This window comes from Podarcis cretensis, assembly GCF_951804945.1.
Source record: "Podarcis cretensis genome assembly, chromosome: 16".
NCBI classification, from domain to species: Eukaryota; Metazoa; Chordata; class Lepidosauria; order Squamata; family Lacertidae; genus Podarcis; species Podarcis cretensis.
Window position 1 is genome coordinate 6,806,124 of NC_137186.1, and position 10,032 is coordinate 6,816,155.

Genomic DNA, 10,032 nt, shown 5'->3' on the forward strand with positions numbered 1-10,032 from the left:
ATGAGATAGTTAGATGAATAGCAGGGTAAAATAAAGTAATAATCATCAAACTTAGAGGCACATTGAATATGCAGGGTGGGACCTTCCTGCATCTGGACTCCTGCTAAATGCATGATCTGCTAGCAACCACGAGGGAATGTTGCATTGAATGTAGAAAACTCTCAGATCAGGAAGATGGCTTTAAAATCAGAAGATAAGAAGAGCTGGCTGGGTTAGGCCAATGATCAACAACACAAGACACTGCCAGGAATTCAGAATTTTATTAGTGGACATAAGGAAGAGCTAAAGAGAAAATACACCCAATACACCGAAAGGAAAATATAGAACACCATATATAATTCATGAACATATCAAGGCACTTTTAGGGGTTTTCAACATGTTCTGAAGAGAAGAATCTTAAATTTCATGAAGGAGGCAGGGACAAAGGTTGAGGCATCTCACTCAACAGGAAGGTAACCAGCATGTCTTTAAGTATTGTATTTATGATGACGTTCATCCCTATATTCTGAGTGTTGAGCTAGCAACCAGAATGCTGGGTTTTCCTGCCCAGATCTGGGCTGACATGCAGTTGTTGTTGTTGTTGTTGTTATTGTTGTTATTGTTGTTGTTGTTGTTGTTGTTGTTGTTGTTGAAAACCAGGGCCCTGTTAGCAGTTTCTAAAGAGTTCAGCACTTGTACTGGTAAGTAGAGCAACAGGTCTGGCCACAGCAGCAGGGGACACAGCAACTCTGGTTGCAACAGCAGCAGGGGGAACAGCCACACTGATTGCAGCAGCAGCAGGGGCTGCGACGACAACGGGAACACCAGCACGGAGAGCAGCAGGACTGGTTGCAGCAGCGGGGGCAGCAGCAGCGGGACTGGGAAGAGCAACAGCAGGGGGAGCAGCCACACCTGGAGCAGCAGGTCAACTTGCGACAACAGCAGGGAGAGCAGCCACATCGAGAACAGCAAGACTGGGAACAGCAGCATGGAGAGCAGCCACACTTGGAACAGCAGGAGGACTTTTGACAACAGCAGGGGGAACAGCCACACTTGGAACAGCAGGAGGACTTTTGACAACAGCAGGGGGAACAGCCACACTTGGAACAGCAGGAGGACTTTTGACAACAGCAGGGGGAACAGCCACACTTGGAACAGCTCTGACCCTGTGAACAGCAGCAAGGGGAGCAGCCACACTTGGAACAGCAGGAGGACTTTTGGCAGCAGCAGGGGGAGCAGCCACACTTGGAACAGCATTTAGCCTTGTGGCAGCAGCAGGGGGAGCAGCCACACTTGGAACAGCAGGAGGACTTTTGACAACAGCAGGGGGAACAGCCACACTTGGAACAGCATTTAGCCTTGTGGCAGCAGCAGGGGGAACAGCCACACTTGGAACAGCTCTGACCCTGTGAACAGCAGCAAGGGGAGCAGCCACACTTGGAACAGCACTGAGACTTGTTTTGACAACAGGCCATTTTGATGGAGTGGAGCTGGAAAAAAGTGAAGAGTTGGTTTCAGTAATCAAACCATGCAGTTCTCACATCCATACATGCATGGAGAAACACAGAATACAATCTTCTCTTCTTGTTATGCCTTCAGTATATTCAAAATTCCTGCCAATTATCAGTTACAAGAACCATACTTGACAACCCCATGGTAATTTCAGCCGTGGCCTGAGAGACCAACACACATCAACATGGTAAGACTGAACTCAATAGATTATAGAAACTTGAAGTTTATTAGTCTGGGATGCCAGCTAGAGATATCCAGCATTAAGTGACCATTTAGCCAAAAAAGCTAAATGACATAATATCTGAAGAACAATTTACAATAAGGAATGAAATTCTGACCAGGGATTTCTTTGCAAATTCATTCCTTCTACTGCAGAAAAAATCTCTGTAAGGAATGAAGTGGAATATAGCAGTAAAGAAGAAAAGCTGATGGGCCTTGTCCTGCAGGAAATTCCCGTAAATCTACTCAATAACTCTAATTATGGCTATGGTTTCTGTAAGAAGTTTAATGCTATCCAAATAACCGGCAATTAAATTCGAACTTACCTTGTCCAGCAGTCGGAACTTGGAAGCACAATGGAGATTCAAGTGAATGAGTGAAGAACTTGGGGAAGGAGGATCTTTTTATACAGGACTAAGCACCCAGCCCCTAGGAAATGAGGCACCACCAATGAATGGAGACGTTCTTCATTGCTACCCAAAGCACATGTCCATGTGCTGCACTTTCCCATGTTCGTTGTGTTGGTTCACATCTTCCACCTCAAGAGACTTTTCCCAAGGTCCATAATTAGAGGCATTTGAGGCTCATCACATTGTAAACCTCATGTCACGCACACACCAGAGGGCACTTGAGAAGGACAGCTTCATGAATTCAAATGCTCGAAAAAAGGGAATGGACCGTTTCATTGGACCCATGTGGCTGAACGTCACTATTGTGACTCAACAGCACAAGATTGCTCCCTAGTTGGTTATCCTAACTGAGCTCTCTTGCTAGAGGTCATTCCTTTTAATCTAAGTGTTCCAATTAGCAACATGTGTACATTTTTATAAGTCAATAGGAAAAGATGAGATCAACACCTCAAAGACCTCAGGGCACCTTTTCTTCCTCTTTTTGAGTTTTTCCTTTGGAATCTCACATTCCTCCAGCATCCGTAGGCTTGGGAAGATGTTCACAGGTTCACTGTATCATCAGAGCACCTGTGTGTGAAGTTCTCACTCCACCTGAGGTGAAGTCAGCTGTCACCAAAAGGAGCATGTCACCTGATTTTTTATGTACAGTGGTACCTCGGGTTACAGATGCTTCAGGTTACAGAATCCGCTAATCCATAAATAGTACCTTGGGTTAAGAATTTTGCTTCAGGATGAGAACAGAAATTGTCCGGTGGCATCGCGGTGGCAGTGGAAGGCCCCATTAACTAAAGTGGTACCTCAGGTTAAGAACAGTTTCAGGTTAAGAACGGACCTCCGGAACAAATTAAGTTCTTAACCCGAGGTACCGCTATATTTATATTCAAAGGGCAGTTTTAAGGCAATGGATGTTGAATACTGCAGTGATTCCCACCCCCCACCTTCCAACAAATAGATAAAATCATCTGCTAACAACTGGAAAATGTATCACCTACTATATGCGAATGATTTGGGGAAAGAAAAGACCCCTGGTCATAGCAGTAATGATTACTTTTACCTATTACAAAATAATACCTAGAAAGCAAGGTACTGTAATAGGTTCGTTAAAAAATGGGTCTTTTCATTACATTTTGTAATACTGTGCTTAAGTATAATGTCCAGTATTGTGCTGCTTTCAATCTGTTATAATACTTTGAGTATCTGCCCAAATATTAGTTTTTTGGTAGTCACTGTGTTGAGGAGGTTAGTCTAGGACCTGGGAGTTGAGGGTTCAAATCCCTATTTGGCCATGAAGCTCTCTTGGTTACCTTGTGCTAGTCACTTCCTCTCAGCCTAACCTATGTCATAAGGCTATTGTGGGGATTAATTAATGAGGGTAGGATATAAATGCAATAAAATAAATAAACAAACAAATAATGAACATTTTTAATAATAATAATAATAATAATAATAATAATAATACAGATAAATTTAAACAGTTTTAAATACAAATAAACAATATTAAGTCAATATTTTTAAAAATAAAGTGTGTGTGTGTATGTGTATGTGTGTGTATAAAAGATACATGTGAGATTTGAAGGACTGTCTGACTCAACCTGACCTTACTCACTGCAAACTTTAAGCTCTTCGGATTCGTGGTGCAGGTTTCCTGTTGAGAACTGGTTTCACAACTAGTAGCAGAACTAAAGTTCTGCTTCTGTAAATCATTGGGAAACCTATTCAGGAATGGTATTGTGCCCCCAGGGTCTTGTAGCATCAGTGTTCTCAGAAAAATAAATATTTTTATTTCTTTATTTTGAGTTCATTCTTTCATAAAACGTATATACCATTTGATTGTAAAGAACCCTCGCCACCTCATCTTGCACTTTCAAAAGCAATCACACCTTTCTGCAATTTGTTTTCTCCTTTGCAAAATGTCCCTCTCCTTTTACACGTGCCACTCATTTTTGTGGTCTTCTGATGGTTTTGATTCACTCATCCATTTTTGCAGTCGATGGTGCTTGTGTTTGTTCCTTTTTCTTTAAATCGGTTGGGGATTTTTCTATTTGTTAAAACAGTGTTCTTCAACCTTGAGTCCCCATGTTTTGTTGGAATACAACTCCCATCATCCCTGACCATTGCCTAGGCTGGCTCAGGATGATGAGCCTGAGCTCTGCGAGTGCGGCTTTCTCCTGATTGAAGTGCAGAGTGTTTGAGGACCTGGACATTTGAAGGAAAACAAAATGCTTGTTTACAAAGCTATTGTACTACCAACTTTACTGTATGCTTGTGAAACATGGACCACTTATAAATGCCATCTCCAACTCCTTGAAAGATTCCATGAACAGGGTCTTCAAAAAAATTTACACATCACTTGGGAACATAGGTGAACTAATATCAGTGTACTGGAAGAAGCAAAGATCACCAGTGTTGAAGCAATGATTCTTCAACATCAACTTCGTTGGACTGATAATATTGTGTGGATGCATGATTCTCGTCTTCCAAAGCAACTACTCTATTCCAAACTTAAAAATGAAAAGCGTAATGCTGGTGGTCAACAAAATAGGTTTAAAGACTGTCTCAAGACAAATCTAAAATAATATAGTATAAACACTGATAATTGGGAAACACTGGCCTGCGAGCGCTCCAGTTGGAGAACAGCCTTTACCAAAGGTGTCATGGGCTTTGAAGACTCTTGAACTCAGGATGCAAGGGAGAAACGTGCTAAGAGGAAGGCACGCTTGGCAAATCCACACCGTGATCAACTCCCGCCCGGAAACCTATGTCCCCAACTGTGGAAGGACGTGTGGATCCAGAATTGGCCTCCACAGTCACTTACGGACTCATTGTTAAAACCATGTTTATGGAAGACAATCTTACTTGGCTATGAGTGATCACCAAAGAAGAAGAGAAGAAGATGAGAATTGTAGTCCAACAACATCTGTGGACCCAACCAGCTTAGTCCCTTTTGTCAAGGGATGGATGTTAACTGAGATTAGTTGCTTTTGGGAAATGTTGAAACTTGCCCACTTCTTGTATTTATGCATTCAAATTGGATGAAAATTTGGAAAAGGCTAGGGCCAAGTGTGAAGTATAGGAGAGATTCATGTGGACTCTTAGTGATGTGATTCTGGGCTACATCACCATTTGGAGCATTTTGTGGTCATTATAAAATACCAGCTCACCTTCTTCAGCCTGGTTGTGGATGTGATCTGATGGACACAAGCTCATGATTCAGTCATTGGGAATTTTTAAAAATTATAGCGAACAGGACTCAAGGAAGAGCAAAATCCATATTATAATGTAAGAATTGCATGTAAATAAGACTGAAGGCAAACAGGGTTAATGGGGCACTGCCCAATTTACCCTAATAGGCTGGCCTCCAATGACAATGACAGCAACAGCAGTGACAATAATACAGAAATGTGTCATATTAGGAATCCGCTGACAGCATACAAGTCAATCTGGCTAACCTGATCCAAACACACACACACACCATTCACACTCAAAACCAAATCTCATTACACCAAACCAAAGACAACCAACCACACCCTAGGCTACCCCAACCTCTTTCACCACCAAAGAAACACAGCAAGTGGATAGAAGAAGAAGAGGAGGAGGAGGAGGAGGAGTTTGGACTTGATATCCTGCTTTTCACTCTCCTTAAGGAGTCTCAAAGCGGCTAACAATCTCCTTTTCCTTCCTCCGCCACAACAAACACTCTGAGGTGAATGAGGCTGAGAGACTTCAGAGAAGTGCAACTAGCCCAAGGTCACCCAGCAGCTGCATGTGGAGGAGCAGAGACGCGAACCCGGTTCACCAGATTATGAGTCCACTGCTATTAACCACTACACCACGTGGGTAAGAGAATCCACACAAGCGACGCTGACACAAAAACCCACACCTACACTAAGTAGAAGAATAGAAGCATTGCCACCTGACTCCACCCCACTCATCATTCCCCCTCTCCCTCTTTCCTCCTCTTTTCTTCCTAACCTAACACTATATGTAACACTAATGTCTAACAACAAATAAAACTGATCAGTAGAAAACGCAGCTTGAATAAAAGAGACATTGCACATATTTTTGTAAACTAAGAAATCTCCAATAAAAATATACTTTTAAAAAAGAAATATGTCCTACTATTGACTGTTATCAATAGAATTTATACCCTGCCCTTGGAAATGTAAATAAGTATCAGATTTTTGAAAAGCTAGCTCATAAAAAAAAAGAATTAAAATAAATAGCATTAATTGAATTAATGCGAATAGATTGTTGCTGTTTTGACTTTCATTTTGCTATCTTATTTCATGGGCTTTTTAAATAATGGTTTTTATTGGGTACTACAGGGAGCACCGGGGATGTGTTTCTTGAATCAAGGAGGCGGTGGCCTCCAAACATTTGGGAATCACTGCTCTAACTCATTTAGCTTAGTATTGTCTCCACAATAACTGCTATCAGTTCCCCAGGGTTTCAGACACAGATTTTTCTCTCTCTCTGTCCTACCTGGACATGCCAGAGATTGAAGCAGGGACATAATGCATGCAGAGCAGGGGCTCTTCCATTGAGCAATGCACCTTTCCCCAAGGAAGAGTTTTGTGAAGTACAGAATGAACCAACAACACCCTGCAAAGCCATGATTCTAGAATTTCATTGTAGGAGTCATTTCAGAGTTAAAGTTAAAGGTAAAGGACCCCTAACAGTTAAGTCCAGTTGCAGACGACTCTGGGGTTGTGGCACACATCTTGCTTTACTGGCCGAGGGAGCCGACGTTTCTCCACAGACAGTTTTTCCAGATCATGTGGCTTGCATGACTAAGCCACTTATGGCAAAACCAGAGCAGCACACGGAAACGCCATTTACCTTCCCGCTGGAGCGGTACCTATTTATCTACTTGCACTTTGACGTGCTTTAGAACTGCTAGGTTGGCAGGAGCTGGGACCAAACATCGGGAGCTCACCCCATTGCGGGGATTTGAACCGCCGGCCTTCTGATTGGTAAGCCCAAGGTTCAGTGGTTTACAGCACAGCACTACTCATGTCCCAGAGTTAGGCAGAGACAATCACCCACCAAACACCAAGGGGATAATAAGAGCACCATATATTCCATGAAAAGTCAAGACTGCTTCACTGAAAATTTAGAAGAAGTATTGAAGAGAATTAATCAACTGTTTCACAAAGGAGGAAGGGACACTGAACTCAGCAATGAGGCATTGAACTCAACAAGATGAGCTTGCGGGGGGGGGGGGTAACCAGGCCATTTAAATATATATATTCCTGACATTCCAGGTGTTAAGTTGGCAAGCCAGTGGAATGTTGCTTCCAAGTTGGTTTTTACATCCGCAGTGCCATTAGCAATTTCTAAGGAGCTCAGCCCTTGGTGTGGAAAGAATTGCATCCAGAAGAGCAGCAGGAGTTGGAGCCACAGCAGCAAAGAGAGCAGCAACCCTGGTTGCAACAGCAGCAAGGGGAACAACCACACTGGTTACAGCAGCATGGGGTGCAATGAGAAGAGCAACAGTTGCTACGTCCGAGGTTCATTACTTGCACTCATTCCTTCTAATGCAGTGATGGCCACACTTGGTCCTTCAGCTGTTTTGGGACTATAACTCCCATCATCGCTAGCTAACAGGACTAGTAGTCAGGGGTGATGGGAATTCTAGTACCAAAACAGCTGGAGGGCCAAGGTTGGCCATCACTGTTCTAATGCATGTGCTGTAATTAGAATAAGTGTACATATTTTTTATAAGTCAATAGAAAAAGATGGGGTCAAAATCTCAAAAACTTCAGGGAATTTTTTTCTTACTCTATTTTGAGACCCAACACTGCAAAAAAAATGATACCTTAAGAATATAAGAAGAGTCTGCTGGATGGTTCATCTAGTTCACCATCCTGATCTCACAGTAGTCACACACAGAAGGTGCATTGCCCATTGGATAACTGTGAGCAGGATTCAAGCACAATAGCATCCTCCCTTCCTGTGGTTTCCAGCAACAGAAATGCATGTTTCCGGCATAATGTTCCAGCACAATATAAAGCAAAGCCAACTGTTACCCAAAGGCTCATACCTTCAGAATTCTGATGTAAGAGAAAGAAAATTCCAGAGACACCAACAAGCTTAACTCTAGTTTAAGTTCAAATTAAATCACTGAGCTTGTTTTCTCAAGCTATCCTAAGCCTCCAGGATTTTTACCTCAAGAGGATCGCAAAGTCCATTTACTGAACTTCCTTAAGGCATATATGCCAGGTACTTTGAGTAATCCCTCGGAGCTGGACCAAGTGGAATATCTATATTTTGATGGCTTGCTTGCCAGGGCGGTGGCTAAAAGGTAAAGGTAAAGGTACCCCTGCCCGTACGGGCCAGTCTTGACAGACTCTGGGGTTGTGCGCCCATCTCACTCAAGAGGCCGGGGGCCAGCGCTGTCCGGAGACACTTCCGGGTCACGTGGCCAGCGTGACATTGCTGCTCTGGCGAGCCAGAGCCGCACACGGAAACGCCGTTTACCTTCCCGCTGGTAAGCGGTCCCTATTTATCTACTTGCACCCGGGGGTGCTTTCGAACTGCTAGGTTGGCAGGCGCTGGGACCGAGCAGCGGGAGCGTACCCCGCCGCGGGGATTCGAACCGCTGACCTTTCGATCGGCAAGCCCTAGGTGCTGAGGCTTTTACCCACAGCGCCACCCGCGTCCCTTAGGGCGGTGGCTACATTCCATTAAATCACTGAATCACCCAAACAACCTATAGTACTTTTATGACACATCTTTTCCCTGATTTCCTCCCACCCTGTAGCCAGTGCCTAGTAGGCTACTCTCTGTGTTATGAAGCAACTACTGTGTTTTAATTGTTGTTAGCCACCCTGGAACCTTAGGGTGAAGGGAAGCAAATAAATTGTACTACTTCTACTATCACTACCAATGTATGACCCTGAGTAAACCAGATCAACAAACGATTAAAGTGATTTTGGAGTTCTGAATTAATTAGCCAATGTCACTCTCACGTAGAGCAGACCCATTGAAATTAATCAATATTACTAACTTAGGGCAAGTCTTTTCAGTGGGTTTACTCTGAGTGGGCCTTCATCAGCAGCAATTCACTGGTTTGTACTCAGTGTCAGTCCTACTCAGAGAATGCCCATTGTAATTAATAGACATGAATAACTTAGGCCCATTAAAGCAATGTCTCTAATCTAAAGAATATTATTATTATTGGACAGCCAATGACTGTCACCCAAATTTTCTGCAGTGCGCCCTGTTTGGTGTCCACTGAAGCTTTTCCATTCTACCACCTAGTTGCAACTGTTTCTCCCTGACCACTTCATTAAAGAGTACACTACCAACTCTTTGGTTATATGGTGGGGAAGACATAATCTAACACTTTAGTTATGTGAGCAACACATCAAAGAACCGATTCGAGAGCTATATTGTCAACACATAATCCTGATGCCATTGAAGAATTTTAAGGTCAACGCCTTGATTACATGGGCAGTACATGATCCTGAGCCTACAGTACAGTTGTGTAACAAATATCTGGAGTATGTTGGCCAACTAGAGCATCAGAATGAGCCATGGTAGTAACTGGGAACCCTGAGTATGGTAGAGCAATTTATTCACTATAAAGTTCAAAAGTGAAGGTTTACAGCTACTGAGGAAGATGGTGACAAGGGCTGGAGAACATCAGGAGACCCAACAGTGAAGGGGCAACATAGCCATCAGGGTGAGTTAGCACTGATGGCCTTAGCCTCCATGAACAAGCCTAATGCTCTTCTGGATAGGCACATAGAAAGTTGCCGAATACAGAATCAATCCATTGGTTTTGGAGCTGGAACATTCTCTGGCCCACTTGAACATCATGGATTTTGAACCTGGGACCTTGTGCATATAAAGCAGACACTCTACCCTGCAACTGAGCTGAAGATTTTCAACCAACAACACAAGACAC